Raw genomic sequence first — 22,680 nt, 5'->3', positions numbered from 1 at the left:
TGAACCCACGCATCGCAACGGTAATACGATAGACCTAGTGCTTGTCAGGGGTATCACCGTCTCCAAAGTTACGATACTCCCGTATACTAAAGTATTGTCCGATCATTACCTTATAAAATTCGAGGTTCAGACGCATGTTCGTCAAACTAATAATAATAATAACTGCTATAGCAGCCGCAACATTAATACGGCCACAACGACAACTCTTGCTGACCTACTGCCCTCAGTTATGGCACCATTCCCAAAGTATGTGGGCTCTATTGATAACCTCACTAACAACTTTAACGACACCCTGCGCGAAACCATTGATAACATAGCACAGCTAAAGTTAAAAAAGGCTCCAAAAAAGCGCACCCCGTGGTTTACAGAAGAAACTAGAGCTCAGAAATTATTATGTAGAAAGCTGGAACGCAAATGGCGCACGACTAAACTTGAGGTGCACCATCAAGCATGGAGTGATGGTTTAATAACTTATAAACGCATGCTTACCTTAGCTAAAGCTAAATATTACTCAAATCTCATCCACCGTAATAAAAACGATCCTAAATTTTTGTTTAGTACGGTAGCATCGCTAACCCAACAAGGGACCCTTTCCAGTAGCTCAACCCACTCAGCTGATGACTTTATGCAATTCTTTAGTAAGAAAATTGAAGTCATTAGAAAGGAGATTAAAGACAATGCGTCCCAGCTACAACGGGGTTCTATTAACACTGACACGATTGGATATACGGCGGATACTGCCCTCCAAAATAGTTTCTCTCGTTTTGAGGAAATAACATTAGAGGAATTGTTACAACGTGTAAATGGAATAAAACAGACAACATGCTTACTTGACCCTCTTCCTGGGAGACTGATCAAGGAGCTCTTTGTATTATTAGGTCCATCAGTGCTAAATATTATAAACTTATCACTCTCCTCGGGCACTGTTCCCCTAGCATTCAAAAAAGCGGTTATTCATCCTCTTCTTAAAAGACCTAACCTCGATCCTGACCTCATGGTAAACTACCGACCGGTGTCTCACCTTCCCTTTATTTCAAAAATCCTTGAAAAAATTGTTGCGGAGCAGTTAAATGAACACTTAGCGTCTAACAATCTATGTGAAACCTTTCAATCCGGTTTCAGAGCAAATCACTCCACGGAGACAGCCCTCGCAAAAATGACTGATGATCTATTGCTAACGATGGATTCTGATGCGTCATCTATGTTGCTGCTCCTCGATCTTAGCGCTGCTTTCGATACCGTCGATCATAATATTTTATTAGAACGTATCAAAACACGAATTGGTATGTCAGACTAGCCCTGTCTTGGTTTAACTCTTATCTTACTGATAGGATGCAGTGTGTCTCCCATAACAATGTGACCTCGGACTACGTTAAGGTAACGTGTGGAGTTCCCCAGGGTTCGGTCCTTGGCCCTGCACTCTTCAGCATCTACACGCTGCCGCTAGGTGACATCATACGCAAATACGGTGTTAGCTTTCACTGTTATGCTGATGACACCCAACCCTACATGCCCCTAAAGCTGACCAACACGCCGGATTGTAGTCAGCTGGAGGCGTGTCTTAATGAAATTAAACAATGGATGTCCGCTAACTTTTTGCAACTCAACGCCAAAAAAACGGAAATGCTGATTATCGGTCCTGCTAGACACCGAACTCTATTTAATAATACAACTCTAACATTTGACAACCAAACAATTAAACAAGGCGACACGGTAAAGAATCTGGGTATTATCTTCGACCCAACTCTCTCCTTTGAGGCACACATTAAAAGCGTTACTAAAACGGCCTTCTTTCATCTCCGTAATATCGCTAAAATTCGCTCCATTCTGTCCACTAAAGACGCTGAGATCATTATCCATGCGTTTGTTACGTCTCGCCTCGACTACTGTAACGTATTATTTTCGGGTCTCCCCATGTCTAGCATTAAAAGATTACAGTTGGTACAAAATGCGGCTGCTAGACTTTTGACAAGAACAAGAAAGTTTGATCACATTACGCCAGTACTGGCTCACCTGCACTGGCTTCCTGTGCACTTAAGAAGTGACTTTAAGGTTTTATGTATAAAATACTACACGGTCTAGCTCCATCCTATCTTGCCGATTGTATTGTACCATATGTCCCGGCAAGAAATCTGCGTTCAAAGGACTCCGGCTTGTTAGTGATTCCCAAAGCCCAAAAAAAGTCTGCGGGCTATAGAGCGTTTTCCGTTCGGGCTCCAGTACTCTGGAATGCCCTCCCGGTAACAGTTCGAGATGCCACCTCAGTAGAAGCATTTAAGTCTCACCTTAAAACTCATTTGTATACTCTAGCCTTTAAATAGACTCCCTTTTTAGACCAGTTGATCTGCCGTTTCTTTTCTTTTTCTTCTATGTCCCACTCTCCCCTGTGGAGGGGGTCCGGTCCGATCCGGTGGCCATGTACTGCTTGCCTATGTATCGGCTGGGGACATCTCTGCGCTGCTGATCCGCCTCTGCTTGGGATGGTTTCCTGCTGGCTCCGCTGTAAACGGGACTCTCGCTGCTGTGTTGGATCCGCTTTGGACTGGACTCTCGCGACTGTGTTGGATCCATTGTGGATTGAACTTTCACGGTATCATGTTAGACCCGCTGGACATCCATTGCTTTCCTCCTAAGGTTCTCATAGTCATCATTGTCACCGACGTCCCACTGGGTCATTATTGTCACCGATGTCCCACTGGGTGTGTTTTCCTTGCCCTTATGTGGGCCTACCGAGGATGTCGTGGTGGTTTGTGCAGCCCTTTGAGACACTAGTGATTTAGGGCTATATAAGTAAACATTGATTGATTTTTGGGAAAAAAAAACAAAATTTACCGAAAACTTGTTGAAAAATAAAGTAATTCAATTAAAAAGATTTCTACATAGAAATAATCCTCGATTGTAATTGAAATCCATCTGGATTCATGAACTTAATTCTAAAAATTTAGCAAAAAAATAAATTTCATCAATATTTATGAAACATGTTCACAAAAAATCTAGCTGTCAACACTGAATATTGTAGTTGTACGTTTTTTCCCCCAGTTTACGAACTAACATTTATATTTTGATTATTCAATCAAGTATTTTTGAACTGCTATTTTTGGATTTGTATAAATCTCACATACCCCCAAGAGGTACATGTACCCCCATTTGAGAACTGCTCTAAGTCAGCGTTCCCCAAACTAAGTCTCAATTTAATTTTTTTAAATCTGTCCAAATACATTTTATTCCGCTTGTTACTGGTCTCCTAGCCACAGAGAGATCAGTGTAAACATGCTTTATCCCCATTGAGAATGATACATCCCAAAATGTGAGTGATTATCTCTAGTCAAAATGTTTGGGAATCCCTGCTCTAAGCGAACTATAACTAGCCTTATTTTGACAAATCTCATGTAGCGTTCATTTTATTGGCTATGAGACAAGTTAAAATTGATAGAACATGTACTGCCTTGTCACACCCTGTATAGATATTTTTCTCAAAATGGAAACTATGAGCCTGAAATTGAATGAGCGAATGATGAACTTTATTTGCTTTTATGTATTGCTGCACTATTTGAGAAAGCAGTTGTCTAGCTTTAGAAAATATTACATTTCATTCTATTTGGGTGGTGGTGAACATAATGCATTTAAGGGAAAAAGTTAGTGCAAACCAGTGATTTTGCCCAAAACACAACTAACAAGGTCATAAAACGGCAAAACAAATGTTAAGGTGCATGTGTATGCACACAAAATATACTTTACAAATGTATAGTAAATAATGGGCCATATAACATTACATAGACTCAGTGCTTTATGGTAATAAAACAAGTCAAAATATGCAATTGTTTATTTGAAAATACAGGTTAGTGTACAAGATGATTGTTTAAACAGATGCACATAGGGGCCAGCCAGACATCCAATTCAGGTCATTAAAGACAGTTCTTCATTTTCCTGGAGGAATGAGATGCTTATTTCCATGTTTTTGTACATAAAAAAAACAAAAACATTTTGCAGCTCACTGTCTCAGACATTAGGAACGGATATGCTTATAATCAGAGATCATTTGGCAGAATCTTGTCATCACAAACAGTGGTATTTCCATCTAAAAATTAGAAAATAACTTACCAAATTAATCCAGCAATGTTCCCTATAAACACAAACAATAGTTTACCTAATATACAAAGACAAATAATGATTATTTTATGAACGGGTCACTCAGTTGGCACAAATCATCCACATTTTATTTCAGCTCGGACATTAGAGACATCACCGTACCAATTATGGCATAATCTTTCTTATGCTTAACTCACCTCCAAATCTACCATGCTTGACTGGTAAAACTGTAGTCCTATGTGGAAGGCAGGTCAACATCTGAAGTGATAGACCAGCATTCAGTTAAGATACACACCAGCTTTTAAAATAAAAAAATAAAACAGCCATTAAAGGCACCATCTGCAATAAGACAAAAATTTGTGAAGCATTCTATGGATTCAAATGGTTTCTCAAAAAAAAGTCAGGATCAGTAAAAAGCAAGTCTCCTCAACTGGATCAGTGACCTGATTCTATTCATCACTCCTGATATTCAAGCCCTACTCATAACCTAGCACTGTTCATGGGTGACTGAAACCCTCATGTACACAGGTTTATACAATCCTAAGTGGATAAGTTTATATTTAATATAAAGTGCTAATCGGGCTTCACGGTGGCAGAGGGGTTAGTGCGTCTGCCTCACAATACAAAGGTCCTGCAGTCCTGGGTTCAAATCCAGGCTCAGGATCTTTGTGTGGAGTTTGAATGTTCTCCCCGTGAATGCGTGGGTTCCCTCCGGGTACTCCGGGTTCCTCCCACTTCCAAAGACATGCACCTGGGGATAGGTTGATTGGCAACACTAAATTGGCCCTAGTGTGTGAATGTGAGTGTGAATGTTGTCTGTCTGTGTTGGCCCTGCGATGAGGTGGCGACTTGTCCAGGGTGTACACCGCCTTCCGCCCGATTGTAGCTGAGATAGGCGCCAGCGCCCCCCGTGACCCCGAAAGAGAATAAGCGGTAGAAAATGGATGGATGGATAAAGTGCTAATCATATACCATTTACATCTCAAAACCACGCAGCCAAATTCCAATTGTTAGTACATTCTGATCGGGGATCTGACGATGCAATGAATTGCACCTAGGGCTAAAATGATTTTAATTATTCAGGGGTTATCCGCTTAACTATGCAGTCATCATATCATAGTGTCAAGTTAATTAGCAAAACACAAAACTTACCAAATGTTCTGTTGCTCATGTATCTAAAAAGACCAAAACAAAACCATGGGTGAATAAACACTCACTTAAAGAGCCTGAACAGAAAGCAAGGCTGACACATCAGATAGGGGTGAAAGACAAATTATTTTTTTCTTCACAGACCATCCGCTGAACTATGCAGTCATCATTGTGGCAAGTTATTTATTTGGCAATACACAACATTTACTCACCATCTTTTGTGGTATGCAGCCTTTACCTAGAAGGGAGGACAAACATTTTAAAGCCATTTGGGTTTGATGCTTATGAAACTTCCCAGACAAACACATCAAAATGACAAGTCATTCTTTACTGCAGAATTTTGTTCTATGCACATGTTACAGGAAATATTTCCCTTGGACAAAACTAATTTAAGGACAAAGTGTATGCCTTCCATTAAATTTGCTCACCTCACTTTGAAAATATTTGACTTGAACAGCTGCACATACTTCCAAGACACCTATAAGTAGACATAATTAAGTAAACGTAACACATTTAAATAGGTACAACTCACTAAGTATTTTATCAGATAGAAACCATCTTTCACTCTTAAATCAGAGAGATTCCCATTGTTTCACAACTCATCATTGACTTGTTACTTGTAAAATTAATCAAATGGCTAAAAAGTCAATACCTCTCTCCTTGCAGTCAAGGATATTTGCACCAACTAGACCTGCACAAAAAAAGTTAAGTCAAAGAATTAGATACTCAAAATTTTAAGTACTTTAGTAATCACTGCCACAGATATCAACTTGGTTCACATCACCATCCATTTGTCAAGAGTAGCACATTAAGTATTACAGTAGCAAAAGTGCATCATATGTTAATAGTAAGGGCGCAACAATTGTTTATATTCCATGTATGTTTATTTGCCATACGCAAGATCAGTATTGATCCAAGTAATTTTCAAAAAAGGCTATTGATATAAAAAGAAAAAACAGGGGACTTTATGGAGTTTAGCACTGAGCTAAAATTATATGAGTCTAAAAAAACATTGCAAATCCAAATTTTGCTAGGAGTAAGATGGTGTAATTTCAAACAGATTTTAAACCAATAAAAGAAAAACTGAATACAAATGAGATACTCAAACGTCAAAAAAAAAACTAAATCTGATTTAGGCCACATCACCCAGGCCTAACATATATCTGCTTTGTTTTGATGACTCCACAGATGGGCTAACTACATTTACATTCAGAGTTCTTATAATCCATATTTAATTTCCAATCAGACATTAAAGACATCACTGTACCGAACATTTAGTCATCCTGCTTATGCTTTATGGTAAATGAGTTGTACTTTTACAGCGCTTTTCTACCCCTTTTTAAAAAGGAGCCCAAAGCGCTTTGACGGTATTTCCACATTCTCCCATTCATACACTGACTTACTCACCTCTAAGTCTGCCATGCTTGACCAGTAAACTGGAGTCGTCCGTGGAAGGCACGACGACATCCTGAGTGATAGATCAGCATTCAGTTAAGATGCACACCAGCTTTTTTATTTTAAAGAAAGGTACATTAACTAGCTGATCAACTCAGCTAGAGCCAATACTACCAACTCCACAATACAACCATTCAGTGTAGTAGTTTGTCATCACAGGTCAGACAAGCATACATTTGTGACAAAACAATTCAGTGCATACCTGCAATAAGACAAATTAGCGAGGCATTCTATAGATTAAAATGTTTCTTTAAATTTTTTTTAAAAGAAGTCAGGATAAGTAAAACTCAAATCTCCTCAACTGGATCAGTGACCTGATTCTATTAATCACTCTTGATGGATTCATGCCCTACTCAATCTAGCACTGTTCATGGGTGACTGAAACCCTTGTTTACATGGGCTTATAAAATAGGAAAAGTTTATATTCTATAGAGCCAATATGCCGTTTCAGTTTTGAACATGCATACAATACAATTTAATGAATCACCCAATTCCCGTTGTTTCATTACAGCACGTCCGAAAAGGTGTACGGAAAAGCTAAATTTAATCCTACCCCTTTTCATACCAAAGCAATTTTATCCAATTTCCTTGTTCTCTGTAACAGAACAGTGAACCAATATAGACTTTAGTACGCAAACAATACATAATCTCTCAAAAACAGGAAACAAACTGTTCAGGATTTTTATCACAATTATTGTTCACAAAGTACACAACAGTTTGGATAGTCTCCTAAACGGAATCATTGGTGCCCATGATTTCTTTGGCTAATCCATTCCATTATTTATTTCCGCATACTGATACTAAAATGTTGTACGAGCATACAAATTAGACTTTCCTTTTAGGTTATATTTCTCTTGAGAATTGTGGTACATTCTTGGGTAGCAGGTTATAGTTTGCTTTATACATAGTTTAGCTGTTTGCAAAGTTAAATTGTTGAATTTCAATAATAAATTTACTTCTAACAATAAAAAAAAAATCACAGCCAACTAGGACTTGGTGATATGGCCTTTTAATATTGATATTTTTAGGCCATAACACGATACATATTTGGATATTTTGCCTTAGTCTAGAATGAACACACAATCACAGTAGTATGATTCTAGGAGTCTACATTAAAACACTGTTCATACTGCATTAATATATAATGACGCCAGACGATGCTGTTTTTCTTGGGAATTCATCATTCCCACCTTTTTTCTCTTGTTTTACCACTCACAGCTTCGCTAGCATTACAGCTACTGTTATGCCACTACCTCTATGCTCTGTAAGGGTGTATACAAATGTGACGTATGACGAGAGTAAGGTGCGCTTACACTCTGAGAAGGAGACGAGTGGGACAAGCCTGTGTAATGTCTGCAGCTAAAAACTGCGTGAGAAAGTGAACTAATATCAGGATAGTCATTTTCTGTATCGCACAAAGACAAACCTGCGATATTGTTGTATATCGCCCAGCCATACAGCCAACTCCTATTTTTAATGCGTGCTGATCAGGGAACTGACAATACTAATGCAGTGAATTGCACCACACCTCATCTTAAAATAACTTAAAGGCTTCTGTATTTTTAATAAATTCATCACCCATAATACAGGAAAGATTTGACAATGGCCTTTGTGGTAATATATTCCTGTAACATTCATCCTTAGGTTTAACTCACCTCAAAGTCTGCCATGGTTGACTGATAAACTGAAGTCTTCTGTGGAATGCAGGACGACATCTGGAGTAATAGACCAGCATTCAGTTAAGATACGTAGGCCAGTCTAGCATACATTAATTTGTGACAAGAATCCAAATCAGTCCATACCTGCTCAAACAGCCATCAGAGGCACCATCTGCAATAACACAAAAATTAGTGGGATATTCTATAAATTCAACTGTTTCTTTAAAAAAATAAAAAAAGTCAGGATCAGTTAAATGGAAATCTCCTCAACTGGATCAGTGACCTGATTCCATTCATCACTCCTGATCATTGTCTCAAGTTTTTATTTGGCAATACACATTTACTCACCATCTTTTGTGGTATGCAGCCTTTACCTAGAGAAGAGGACAAACATTTTAAAGCCATTTGGGTTTGATGACACCTATACAACTTTCCAGGAAAACATCAAAATGACTGGTCACTTTACTTTGTTTTTAATTAAAATATTTTATTCTATTTGCATGTTACAGGAAATACGTTCCTGTAACATTCAGCCTTTTTACGCTTAGCTCACCTCCAGTTCCTGCCATGCTTGACTGGTGTCTTCTGCGGAATTCATGACGACATCTTGAGAAATAAAAATTCATTTTAGATACACTAGCTATTTATTTATTTTCCCCTTTTTTTTTTTTTAATATAAAAAAGGCACATTTACGGGCTGACCAACTCAGCTAGAGCTAAAACTACTAACTCCACAATGCAACAGTCAGTGTAGTAATTTGTCATCACGTAGGCCAGTCTAGCCTACATTAATTTGTGACAAGAATCCAAATCAGTCCATACCTGCTCAAACAGCCATCAGAGGCACCATCTGCAATAACACAAAAATTAGTGGGATATTCTATAAATTCAACTGTTTCTTTAAAAAAATTAAAAAAGTCAGGATCAGTTAAATTGAAATTTCCTCAACTGGATCAGTGACCTGATTCCATTCATCACTCCTGATCATTGTCTCAAGTTGTTTATTTGGCAATACACATTTACTCACCATCTTTTGTGATATGCAGCCTTTACCTAGAGAAGAGGACAAACATTTTAAAGCCATTTGGGTTTGATGACACCTATACAACTTTCCAGGAAAACATCAAAATGACTGGTCACTTTACTTTGTTTTTAATTAAAATATTTTATTCTATTTGCATGTTACAGGAAATACGTTCCTGTAACATTCAGCCTTTTTACGCTTAGCTCACCTCCAGTTCCTGCCATGCTTGACTGGTGTCTTCTGCGGAATTCATGACGACATCTTGAGAAATAAAAATTCATTTTAGATACACTAGCTATTTATTTATTTTCCCTTTTTTTTTTTAATATAAAAAAGGCACATTTACGGGCTGACCAACTCAGCTAGAGCTAAAACTACTAACTCCACAATGCAACAGTCAGTGTAGTAATTTGTCATCACGTAGGCCAGTCTAGCCTACATTAATTTGTGACAAGAATCCAAATCAGTCCATACCTGCTCAAACAGCCATCAGAGGCACCATCTGCAATAACACAAAAATTAGTGGGATATTCTATAAATTCAACTGTTTCTTTAAAAAAATAAAAAAAGTCAGGATCAGTTAAATGGAAATCTCCTCAACTGGATCAGTGACCTGATTCCATTCATCACTCCTGATCATTGTCTCAAGTTGTTTATTTGGCAATACACATTTACTCACCATCTTTTGTGGTATGCAGCCTTTACCTAGAGAAGAGGACAAACATTTTAAAGCCATTTGGGTTTGATGACACCTATACAACTTTCCAGGAAAACATCAAAATGACTGGTCACTTTACTTTGTTTTTAATTAAAATATTTTATTCTATTTGCATGTTACAGGAAATACGTTCCTGTAACATTCAGCCTTTTTACGCTTAGCTCACCTCCAGTTCCTGCCATGCTTGACTGGTGTCTTCTGCGGAATTCATGACGACATCTTGAGAAATAAAAATTCATTTTAGATACACTAGCTATTTATTTATTTTCCCTTTTTTTTTTTTAATATAAAAAAGGCACATTTACGGGCTGACCAACTCAGCTAGAGCTAAAACTACTAACTCCACAATGCAACAGTCAGTGTAGTAATTTGTCATCACGTAGGCCAGTCTAGCCTACATTAATTTGTGACAAGAATCCAAATCAGTCCATACCTGCTCAAACAGCCATCAGAGGCACCATCTGCAATAACACAAAAATTAGTGGGATATTCTATAAATTCAACTGTTTCTTTAAAAAAATAAAAAAAGTCAGGATCAGTTAAATGGAAATCTCCTCAACTGGATCAGTGACCTGATTCCATTCATCACTCCTGATCATTGTCTCAAGTTGTTTATTTGGCAATACACATTTACTCACCATCTTTTGTGGTATGCAGCCTTTACCTAGAGAAGAGGACAAACATTTTAAAGCCATTTGGGTTTGATGACACCTATACAACTTTCCAGGAAAACATCAAAATGACTGGTCACTTTACTTTGTTTTTAATTAAAATATTTTATTCTATTTGCATGTTACAGGAAATACGTTCCTGTAACATTCAGCCTTTTTACGCTTAGCTCACCTCCAGTTCCTGCCATGCTTGACTGGTGTCTTCTGCGGAATTCATGACGACATCTTGAGAAATAAAAATTCATTTTAGATACACTAGCTATTTATTTATTTTCCCTTTTTTTTTTTTAATATAAAAAAGGCACATTTACGGGCTGACCAACTCAGCTAGAGCTAAAACTACTAACTCCACAATGCAACAGTCAGTGTAGTAATTTGTCATCACGTAGGCCAGTCTAGCCTACATTAATTTGTGACAAGAATCCAAATCAGTCCATACCTGCTCAAACAGCCATCAGAGGCACCATCTGCAATAACACAAAAATTAGTGGGATATTCTATAAATTCAACTGTTTCTTTAAAAAAATAAAAAAAGTCAGGATCAGTTAAATGGAAATCTCCTCAACTGGATCAGTGACCTGATTCCATTCATCACTCCTGATCATTGTCTCAAGTTGTTTATTTGGCAATACACATTTACTCACCATCTTTTGTGATATGCAGCCTTTACCTAGAGAAGAGGACAAACATTTTAAAGCCATTTGGGTTTGATGACACCTATACAACTTTCCAGGAAAACATCAAAATGACTGGTCACTTTACTTTGTTTTTAATTAAAATATTTTATTCTATTTGCATGTTACAGGAAATACGTTCCTGTAACATTCAGCCTTTTTACGCTTAGCTCACCTCCAGTTCCTGCCATGCTTGACTGGTGTCTTCTGCGGAATTCATGACGACATCTTGAGAAATAAAAATTCATTTTAGATACACTAGCTATTTATTTATTTTCCCTTTTTTTTTTTAATATAAAAAAGGCACATTTACGGGCTGACCAACTCAGCTAGAGCTAAAACTACTAACTCCACAATGCAACAGTCAGTGTAGTAATTTGTCATCACGTAGGCCAGTCTAGCCTACATTAATTTGTGACAAGAATCCAAATCAGTCCATACCTGCTCAAACAGCCATCAGAGGCACCATCTGCAATAACACAAAAATTAGTGGGATATTCTATAAATTCAACTGTTTCTTTAAAAAAATAAAAAAAGTCAGGATCAGTTAAATGGAAATCTCCTCAACTGGATCAGTGACCTGATTCCATTCATCACTCCTGATCATTGTCTCAAGTTGTTTATTTGGCAATACACATTTACTCACCATCTTTTGTGGTATGCAGCCTTTACCTAGAGAAGAGGACAAACATTTTAAAGCCATTTGGGTTTGATGACACCTATACAACTTTCCAGGAAAACATCAAAATGACTGGTCACTTTACTTTGTTTTTAATTAAAATATTTTATTCTATTTGCATGTTACAGGAAATACGTTCCTGTAACATTCAGCCTTTTTACGCTTAGCTCACCTCCAGTTCCTGCCATGCTTGACTGGTGTCTTCTGCGGAATTCATGACGACATCTTGAGAAATAAAAATTCATTTTAGATACACTAGCTATTTATTTATTTTCCCTTTTTTTTTTTTAATATAAAAAAGGCACATTTACGGGCTGACCAACTCAGCTAGAGCTAAAACTACTAACTCCACAATGCAACAGTCAGTGTAGTAATTTGTCATCACGTAGGCCAGTCTAGCCTACATTAATTTGTGACAAGAATCCAAATCAGTCCATACCTGCTCAAACAGCCATCAGAGGCACCATCTGCAATAACACAAAAATTAGTGGGATATTCTATAAATTCAACTGTTTCTTTAAAAAAATAAAAAAAGTCAGGATCAGTTAAATGGAAATCTCCTCAACTGGATCAGTGACCTGATTCCATTCATCACTCCTGATCATTGTCTCAAGTTGTTTATTTGGCAATACACATTTACTCACCATCTTTTGTGGTATGCAGCCTTTACCTAGAGAAGAGGACAAACATTTTAAAGCCATTTGGGTTTGATGACACCTATACAACTTTCCAGGAAAACATCAAAATGACTGGTCACTTTACTTTGTTTTTAATTAAAATATTTTATTCTATTTGCATGTTACAGGAAATACGTTCCTGTAACATTCAGCCTTTTTACGCTTAGCTCACCTCCAGTTCCTGCCATGCTTGACTGGTGTCTTCTGCGGAATTCATGACGACATCTTGAGAAATAAAAATTCATTTTAGATACACTAGCTATTTATTTATTTTCCCTTTTTTTTTTTTAATATAAAAAAGGCACATTTACGGGCTGACCAACTCAGCTAGAGCTAAAACTACTAACTCCACAATGCAACAGTCAGTGTAGTAATTTGTCATCACGTAGGCCAGTCTAGCCTACATTAATTTGTGACAAGAATCCAAATCAGTCCATACCTGCTCAAACAGCCATCAGAGGCACCATCTGCAATAACACAAAAATTAGTGGGATATTCTATAAATTCAACTGTTTCTTTAAAAAAATTAAAAAAAGTCAGGATCAGTTAAATTGAAATTTCCTCAACTGGATCAGTGACCTGATTCCATTCATCACTCCTGATCATTGTCTCAAGTTTTTATTTGGCAATACACATTTACTCACCATCTTTTGTGGTATGCAGCCTTTACCTAGAGAAGAGGACAAACATTTTAAAGCCATTTGGGTTTGATGACACCTATACAACTTTCCAGGAAAACATCAAAATGACTGGTCACTTTACTTTGTTTTTAATTAAAATATTTTATTCTATTTGCATGTTACAGGAAATACGTTCCTGTAACATTCAGCCTTTTTACGCTTAGCTCACCTCCAGTTCCTGCCATGCTTGACTGGTGTCTTCTGCGGAATTCATGACGACATCTTGAGAAATAAAAATTCATTTTAGATACACTAGCTATTTATTTATTTTCCCTTTTTTTTTTTTTAATATAAAAAAGGCACATTTACGGGCTGACCAACTCAGCTAGAGCTAAAACTACTAACTCCACAATGCAACAGTCAGTGTAGTAATTTGTCATCACGTAGGCCAGTCTAGCCTACATTAATTTGTGACAAGAATCCAAATCAGTCCATACCTGCTCAAACAGCCATCAGAGGCACCATCTGCAATAACACAAAAATTAGTGGGATATTCTATAAATTCAACTGTTTCTTTAAAAAAATTAAAAAAGTCAGGATCAGTTAAATTGAAATCTCCTCAACTGGATCAGTGACCTGATTCCATTCATCACTCCTGATCATTGTCTCAAGTTGTTTATTTGGCAATACACATTTACTCACCATCTTTTGTGGTATGCAGCCTTTACCTAGAGAAGAGGACAAACATTTTAAAGCCATTTGGGTTTGATGACACCTATACAACTTTCCAGGAAAACATCAAAATGACTGGTCACTTTACTTTGTTTTTAATTAAAATAATATTTTGTTCTATTTGCATGTTACAGGAAACACGTTCCTGTAACATTCAGCCTTCTTACGCTTAGCTCACCTCCATGTCTGCCATGCTTGACTATTGTCTTCCGCGGAATTCATGACGACATTTTGAGAAATAAACATTTTAGATACACTAGCTATTTATTAAATATAAAAAGGCACATTTACGAGCTGACCAACTCAGCTAGAGCTAAAACTACTAACTCCACAATGCAACAGTCAGTGTAGGAATTTGTCATCACAGGTCAGACTAGCATACATTAATTTGTGACAAAACAATTCAGTGCCTAGCTGCTTAAACAGCCATCAGGGGCACCATCTGCAACAAGACAAGAATTACATTGGCAGTCATGGATTGAAATACATCCTAAAAATAAAAAGTCCGGTTGAGTAAAATTCAATCTCAACTGGATCAGTGACCTTATTCTGGTCATCACTCCTGATAGATTCAGGCTCTACTCAAACCAGCACTGTTCATGGGTGACTGAAACCCTTGTTTACCTGGGCTTATGAAATTCTAATTGGAAAAGTTTATATTCTATATAAAAAAAACTTTTCATATGTAGTTTGTTTTTCAATCATGCATACGATGATACTATGTCAGTGTTTCCCACAGGTCAGGCATCTTTTTGTGGTGGAGAGGCAGCGGCGGCTGTGATGACCAAGACGGAGCTAATGGATTTCTTGTAAAGTGTATTTAACGAGTATGGAAGCTGGACAAATAAGATGCCAAAACCAACCACTTTCATGTGGTATTGGACAGGACTTTTGTTTTCCATTTGAAAATGCCGACGTTATCCTCACTTGTCGGATTCCAATCAATGCAAGTCATCCAAATCAGTTAATACTCCAACTTATATTCACGAAAGAAATGACTGTGTTGAACATTGCATTATAATTAAAAACCTTTAATATATGTTAACAAAAATGCAAGTTTCATAAATAAAAACAAACGATATATATGAATGAGGTAGAGCCCCTCGACTTGGTCAATTGAAAAGTAGCTCGCCTGCAGAAAAAGTGTGGGCACCCCTGCAATAGACTATAGTTAGCAAAAATTACATTAACTCAAAAAGAAACCAAGTGTTCAAGATTTTTATCACATTTATTGTTCAAAGTACACTTAGTTTGGACAGTCTCTTAAACTTACTATTAGTGCCTGGTTTAATCCTTTCCATAATTTAAATTCCACATACTGATACACTAAAAAGGTTTAAAATGTTGTACGAGTATACAAATGTTCTAAATTAGATTTTCCTTTAGGTTATACTTCTCTCGGTGAGAATTGTTGTACATCTTTGGGTAGCAGGTTACAGTTCACTTTATACATAATCTAGCCGTTTGCAAATTGTTGAATTTCAATAATTGTGATTTAATAAATTTGCCAGTTAAAATCACAGCCAACTCCAATTTTTAATGCATACTGATCAGGGAACTGACAATGCAGTGAATTGCACCAAATCTCATCTTTAACTTTTAAAGGCTTCTGTATTTTGAATAAATTAATCACCCATAATACAGGCCAGATTTGACGAAGGCCTCTGGTTAACACCCTTTAACATATTCACAATGTCTACTTGACCCAAGATGGCATCTGTTCCTCTTTGCACATCTAAGAAGATAAACCCAACACAATATTTGACTTTAGAATGAGTGAAAAGTTCAGGTCATTCAAGGCTGCGCTTAACTTTACCTGAGGCCTTTCAGGCGGGTTGTTTCAATATTTGTAAAACAAAAAATTATATTTTGCTGCCCACTGTCTCAGAAATATGGAACAATAATGTTATAATCAGAGATAATTTGGCAGAATCTCGTCAGACAGTGGCGTTTCCATATACCAGTAATTAGAAAAATATCAACTTAAGTTTATCAAGGTTTCCGACAGACAAAAAGGAAAAGTTACCTCAATATACAAAGACAAATGAATATTTTATAAACAGGTCACTCAGTTGCCACAAGTCATCCACATTTACATGACAGTAAAGATATCACTGTACCAATCATGGTATCATCCTTATGCTTAACTCACCTTCAAGCCTGCCATGTTTGACTGGTAAACTGGAATATTCCATGGTGGGTAGGATGACATCTGGAACGATGGACCAGCATTCAGTTAAGATACACACTAGCTTTTTAAAAAGTTCATATTAAACGGGTTGACCTACTCAGCTAGAGCTAATACAACAAACTCCACAACAGAATATTCAGTGTAGTAGTTTGTCATCACATAGGTCAGACTAGCATACATTCATTTGGTGACAAGAATCCAATTCAGTCCATACCTGCTCAAACAGCCATCAGAGGCACCATCTGAAATGATACAACAATTAGTGGGGCATTCTATGGACTCAAATGGTTTCTCAAAAAACAAAAAAGTCAGGATCAGTAAAATGAAAGTCTCCTCAACTGGATCAGTGACCTGATTCTATTCATCACTCCTGATAATTGTCTCAAGTTATTTGGCAATACACAACATTTACTCACCATCTTTTTTGGTATGCAGCTTTTACCTAGAAAAGAGGACAGACATTTTAAAGCCATTTGGTTTTGATTATGCCTATGGAACTTTCCAGGCAAACATCAAGCTTTTTTTTTTTTTTTTTTTTAACAGCAGAATATTTTGTTCCATGTGCATGTCACAGGAAATATTTTCTATAACATTCATCCTTCTTATGCTTACTCACCCTTAAGTCTGCCATGCTTGACTGGTGAACTGGAGTATTCCGTGGAAGGCAGGATGACATCTGGAGTGATAAACCAATATTCAGTTAAGATATACTTTTTTTTTTTTTTTTAAAAAGGGCAAATTAAATGAGCTGACCAATCAGCTAGAGCTAATACTACTAACTCCACAACAGAACATTCAGTGTAGTAGTTTGTCATCACACAGGCCAGACTACCATACATTCATTTGTGACAAGAATCCAATTCAGTCCATACCTGTTCAAACAGCCATCAGAGGCACTATCTGCAATGATACAACAATTAGGGCATTATATGGATTCAAATGGTTTCTCAAAAAAAAAAAATAAAAAAAAAAAAAAGTCAGGATCAGTAAAATGCAAGTCTCCTCAACTGGATCAGTAACCTGATTCTATTCATCACTCCTGATGGATTCAGGCCCTACCTCATAGCCTAGCACTGTTCACAGGTGACTGTAACCTTTGTTAACATAGGCTTATAAAATTTTAATTAGAAAAGCTTAAACTTAATATAGAGCTAATCATATGCCATTTACTTCTCACAATTAAAACCACAATCATATTTCAATTGTGAGTACATGCTGATCGGGGAACTGACAATACTAATGCATTGAATTGCACCTAATCTATTTAAATAATTTTTAAAAACTTCTGTATTATGAATATATAATCACCCATAATACAGGTCACACTTGAGTATGGCCTTTGTGGTAAATTAACAAACTTTAACATACTCACCATGTCTACTCGACCCAAGATGGCATCGGTTCCTCTTTGCACATCTAAAAAGATAAACCCAACAATTCAAATCTTTGACAACTTTAGAATGAGTGGAAAGAACTTTAATTATTCAGGGGTTATCGGCTGAACATGCAGTCATCGTAGTGTCAAGTTGTTTAGTCAAACAAAAACGTACCATATGTGGTGTTGGGTTGCTCAGGAATCTAAAAAGACCAAACAAAACCATAAGTAACCACTCACTTGAAAAGGGCCTGAACAGACATTCAGGAGACACCTCAGATAGGGTCGAAAGACAAATTTTTTTTTTCTTCACGGACAATCCGCTGAACTATGCAGTCATCATTGCGTCAAGTTATTCATTTGGCAATACACAACATTTACTCACCATCTTTTGTGGTATGCGGCCTATGCCTAGAAAGAGGACAGACATGTTAAGTCACTTTGGTTTGATGCCTGAAACTTCACAGGCCAACACATCAAAATGACTGCATTTATTCTGCACTTAATTTTTCACTGCAGCAGAATATAGTTTGTTCTACGTGCATACGTTAGCGGATTTTCCTTTGACAAAACAAACTGTCCTTTTCTATAAAGTAGACGTTAAGGAAGTGCACCATTCAAATAGGTGCAACTCACTAAGCCTTTTGTCAAAATCAGTTTTCCCTCCTTGACTCCCATTGTTTCACAATTCATTGACAAATGAATAATTATTAAAGCTTAAATTTTGATTACCTCTCCTTGCAGTCAAGGATCTTTACACAGCAACTGGACCTGCACAAAAAATAAGTTTAAGTCAAACAATTATATACTCAATATTTTAAGTACATAAGCAGTCACTGCCTCAGATATCAACTTGGTGGTTGTTTGCATCGTCATCCATTTGGTCGAGAGTAGCAAATAAAATGTCATCAAAGGCAGCAAAAAAAAAATAGATAAAAAAAACTCTTGGGTGTTTTCTATGAAATTTACACCATATTTAAAAAAGGGGCTCAACAAATCGATATTTAGAGTCCTACATTTCATGTATGTCAATCTTTGCTCCGATACAGATATGGCCGAGTCGGGGAATTTTATTCGACAGGTAAAATCTGCTAAAATGTAAAAGTTACTGTAGTTTTTAAAAATAATCAGAAAAGCTACCCTCTGGTTAATTAAACATTATAAAGAAGCAGTTTGCAAAATTTGCATAGAGGACGCCAACTTTCCACATACGCAACACATTAGCTAATAGCAATTTGAATAGCTAGCGTTGGCAGTCATCCAACGTATTCAGTCATACAAACGTGACTGCAAATTGTTGCTTCTCGTGGACTGTTTTATATGCTTAAACCCCATAGACACCAAATCATTTATTCGGCTGGGATTTCTGTATGCATTACATAAGCTTAGTAATTGAGAAAAATACCGGTAGACAGTTCCAACAAATGTATTCTGTCAAACAGTAAGTTAGCCAAATTGTTGTATGCTTTGTTATAGGGCTGGGCGATATATATCTATATACTCTATCGCGGGCTTATCTGTGCAATCTAGAAAACAAGCACACCTTCTTACATACGTCACACACCCCCTTAAGCAGAGAGGTAGCTACATGGGTAACATCAGCTGTGTACGCCAACGGTGCGTTGAGTGGTAATACGAGTGAGCGGTGCCAACCTGGAAACAAATGAAGGAAGAATTCCCAAGAAAAAAAAGCACGGGGTGCATTGTCTGGCGGTGATTTAGCTTCAAGCGGGAATATGTTCAATTATGCGGCAAAAGCGTTGCTACAAAAAGTAGCAGCGCTGTTATTTGATTTCCAATTAACAGATCATTTTTGACACTAAAATATCTTGTGACATCGTGCACAAAAGTGCACTAATAGCTTGATTTAAAATGTCTGACAATCTTGCACTTTGGTTTGAAACGACACAAACGTTTGCGCCATTGCGTAACAAAAAAGTTTTGCCAAGTTGATTTCATTGTGATTTCCCTTTCTGCATTAAAGTTTTAAATGAGCATATATTAATGCAGTATGAACAAGAATGTTTTAATGTAGACACAGTCATACTTCTGTGATTATATACATCAGGTGTGCATTCAAGAACAAAGCAAAATATCACTATATATATATATATATATATATATATATATATATATATATATATATATATATATATATATATATATGAGAGAGAGAGAGAGATAAATGGCCATATCGCCCAGCCCTACTTTGTTATCGTAAGCATAATACCAATGGCGTGAAATTTGCAAAATTCGCAACCGCATTTTGCAAATTTAATATCAAATCAAATGTTAATGTGATTCATCACTATACAGTGTACATCCACGACAGAACTACTGACTTAACTACCACAACTTGGTTAACTATAAGATATAATGTAGGGTTACCTGGAACTTGAAATAGGCCACCTGGCCTGAATCCACACTTGGTAGTAGTTTAGTCAGTAGTTCAGTCGTGGATGTACACTGTATAGTGATAAATCCGATAGAAATTTGATTTGACGTTAAAATTGCAAAATGTGGTCGTGCATTTTGAAAATGCGCGCCATTGGTATTGTGCTTGTTTTATTTAGGGTTTACCTGTATCCTCAATTTATACTCAATTCCCTAACAAGGCACAACAGGACTATAGATAACGTTGCATGCAGTGTCCAGCATAGACTAAATGTATACTGAAATTGATTTGCTAAACAGAAAAAAAAATGCTGAATCAAATTGAACTCTTTGAATTGTATCATTTCAAAAATATATTGGCCCTGAATCACATCAGCAACCGGAGATTTAAAATCGAATCTTTAAACAAACTGTTACACCCCTAGTAAAAAGCATATTTTTCTAATCCAGAGCAGGGGTCTACAACTGGTAACTACCCAATTGATTATGAGCAGATCAAAAATAAGGTTCAAAATAATAAAATAAGGTTCAAAGAATTGCTCAAGCTATTCACCATTGAATTCAAGCATTTTAGTTACATTACCACAAACGAGCATAAAAGCAATGACCACGCAGTTTAAGTGGAGATCGGCTTTGAAAATAAAGTTAAATTTAATTGCCAATCGAATGAAGAAAAATTGTTGGAGACCCCTGATCCAGAGTTCTACTCAGAAAATCTCAGAGAAGGCTTAAATGAGTGAAAAACATTCAACTGACCATTTTGCATGTCTGCAGGTCTTCGTGGATTGACATCGTGAGAAGCATGTAACTAGAAAAAAACATAACAGAATTATAAGCGATCAGTTAGTTATACTATGGAAGGGATAACTAGCTTCAGCAAAATGCTAACGTCGAACTATGCTAAACACGTGTCAACGCCCCATGCGGTCAGGACAGTTGGCCTTTCCTCACATCGATTCAGATGTCCCTACCAACATTTTGTCATCATATAGCAATGGGACGAGGTCTTAACCCTGACATTTTAAGTTAGTCACATTACAAGTATGTTGGCAGTCGTCGAAATGGCGGCCGAGGCCTAAAACGGTAACTATCAAAACAAGTTTTTTAAGCATTTCACGTTATGATGTAATCCCGACAATAAACGTAGTTGACAGAGAAAAAAACGTAGCAAATCGACCAGTACTCTAAAAAAAAAGAAGAAGAAGAAAAAAAGGTTGCTAACTTACTGTTGGTAGACGTTGGAAAGGGGTGGTTCTTACGGGTGGGAGCTTTATATATGCTGTGCCGCACAGGCCGATGGGAAAATTGTACGACTCCTAGTGGTCGTAATAGAAAACTGCAAACAAGCAGAAAGCAGACAGAAAACCATCCATCCATCCATCCATCCATTTTTTTTTACCGCTTGTCCCTTTTGGGGTCGCGGGGAGTGCTTGGAGCCTATCTCAGCTGCATTCGGGTGGAAGGCGAGGTGCACCCTGAAAAAGTCGCTACCTCGTCACAGGGCCAACACAGATAGACAACATTCACACTCACATTCACACACTGGGGCTAAGAAAACCATAAAAAAACATTAACAGGGTTGTCAAACTCATTTTAGATGGAGGGCCACATGGAGAAATATCTACTCCCAAGTCGGCCGGACTGGTAAAATCACGACACGATAACTTAAAAATAAAGACAACCTAAGATCGTTTTCTTTGTTTAAAAATAGAACAAGCACATTCTGAAAATGTGCAAATCATAAGGTTTTTTTTTGTTTTTGTTTTTTTACAATTACCTGTTGCGGTTAATAGTATATACCTTATTTGTCCCTATTTATATTTTCTGAATAAATTATGTGATAATGTTGGAGTATAACTGTCATACTAACTATGACTGTTATTTAAACATAATTCCTAAACAAAAAATGTCTAATAATGCCTGAAATAATGTATCTTTGTAAGATTTACAAGAAACATATGCTTATGTAAGGTTTGCAAACACAAAAATTAGTTTTTTACTCAATATGACAGTAATGTTCTTAGAATCCTGAGATTAATTTTCAATCTATCAAGATAAAAAAAAGTTAGAGCAAATTCCAACTACACCCACACAGCAGGAGACTCCTATACGGATCCGCTCTCAAGTCGCCCAACCCGCGTTACTGTCACATTTGTTTTGGCTCCGCCTATAGCAGGGGTCGGCAACCTTTACCACTCAAAGAGCCATTTTGACCCGTTTCACAAATTCAGGGAGACAATGGGAGCCACAATCATTTTCGCGAATATCTGGTGGTGGTCACCCGTATAACAGTAATAAGGGCATGTCATGAAGCCATTGGCTTTGACGCCTTGTGCAACATATACAGACAGCTTGCCAATCCAGTCACATGTTGTATGTGGCTTCCGCAGATACACGTACACGACTGCAAGGCATACTGGGTAACACAGAGTACACTGAAGGTTGTGATATAAACAATTTTAAGACTCTTATTAATATGCACCACACTGTGAACCCACACAAAACAAGAATGACAAACACATTTCTGGAGAACATTCGCACTGTAACACATTATAAACCATACATAATAATTAC

General features: G+C 37.1%; 1 long non-coding RNA gene and 4 other non-coding genes across 29 annotated transcripts; all 5 read right to left on the bottom strand.

Annotated features, from left to right (window-relative positions):
- Window positions 1-3,808: 3,808 nt before the first annotated feature.
- LOC133543693 (uncharacterized) lies at window positions 3,809-21,395 on the bottom strand. Of its 25 annotated transcripts, none has more exons than XR_009804484.1 (40): window positions 21,333-21,394; window positions 20,863-20,914; window positions 18,445-18,483; window positions 18,098-18,123; window positions 17,888-17,915; window positions 17,710-17,753; window positions 17,210-17,237; window positions 16,954-17,013; window positions 16,754-16,779; window positions 16,552-16,579; window positions 16,299-16,358; window positions 14,117-14,142; window positions 13,912-13,939; window positions 13,644-13,696; window positions 13,439-13,464; window positions 13,234-13,261; window positions 12,557-13,019; window positions 11,880-12,342; window positions 11,614-11,666; window positions 11,409-11,434; window positions 11,204-11,231; window positions 10,527-10,989; window positions 10,260-10,312; window positions 10,055-10,080; window positions 9,850-9,877; window positions 9,584-9,636; window positions 9,379-9,404; window positions 9,174-9,201; window positions 8,905-8,957; window positions 8,700-8,725; window positions 8,496-8,523; window positions 8,349-8,408; window positions 6,646-6,706; window positions 5,891-5,929; window positions 5,667-5,716; window positions 5,451-5,476; window positions 5,242-5,264; window positions 4,287-4,347; window positions 4,102-4,123; window positions 3,809-3,927 (listed from the first exon to the last, which is right to left on the bottom strand). It is a non-coding gene; the product is annotated as an uncharacterized LOC133543693 (long non-coding RNA). The 25 variants fall into 25 exon arrangements; XR_009804491.1 differs by having other exon boundaries at window positions 9,174-9,404; window positions 9,850-10,312; window positions 11,880-12,110; ... (2 more) ...; window positions 12,762-12,787; window positions 12,967-13,019; XR_009804481.1 differs by having other exon boundaries at window positions 9,174-9,404.
- On the bottom strand, window positions 5,333-5,416 carry LOC133543990 (small nucleolar RNA snR60/Z15/Z230/Z193/J17). The gene has a single exon (XR_009804567.1). It is a non-coding gene; the product is annotated as a small nucleolar RNA snR60/Z15/Z230/Z193/J17 (small nucleolar RNA).
- Window positions 17,980-18,063, bottom strand: LOC133543991 (small nucleolar RNA snR60/Z15/Z230/Z193/J17). The gene has a single exon (XR_009804568.1). It is a non-coding gene; the product is annotated as a small nucleolar RNA snR60/Z15/Z230/Z193/J17 (small nucleolar RNA).
- On the bottom strand, window positions 18,550-18,629 carry LOC133543988 (small nucleolar RNA SNORD24). The gene has a single exon (XR_009804565.1). It is a non-coding gene; the product is annotated as a small nucleolar RNA SNORD24 (small nucleolar RNA).
- On the bottom strand, window positions 21,025-21,105 carry LOC133543989 (small nucleolar RNA SNORD74). The gene has a single exon (XR_009804566.1). It is a non-coding gene; the product is annotated as a small nucleolar RNA SNORD74 (small nucleolar RNA).
- Window positions 21,396-22,680: the final 1,285 nt, after the last annotated feature.

The sequence above is a fragment of the Nerophis ophidion genome, linkage group LG26 (genome assembly GCF_033978795.1).
Source record: "Nerophis ophidion isolate RoL-2023_Sa linkage group LG26, RoL_Noph_v1.0, whole genome shotgun sequence".
NCBI classification, from domain to species: domain Eukaryota; kingdom Metazoa; phylum Chordata; class Actinopteri; order Syngnathiformes; family Syngnathidae; genus Nerophis; species Nerophis ophidion.
The sequence above is the reverse complement of the archived record's forward strand: the minus strand, read 5'-3'. Positions and strand labels throughout refer to the sequence as shown.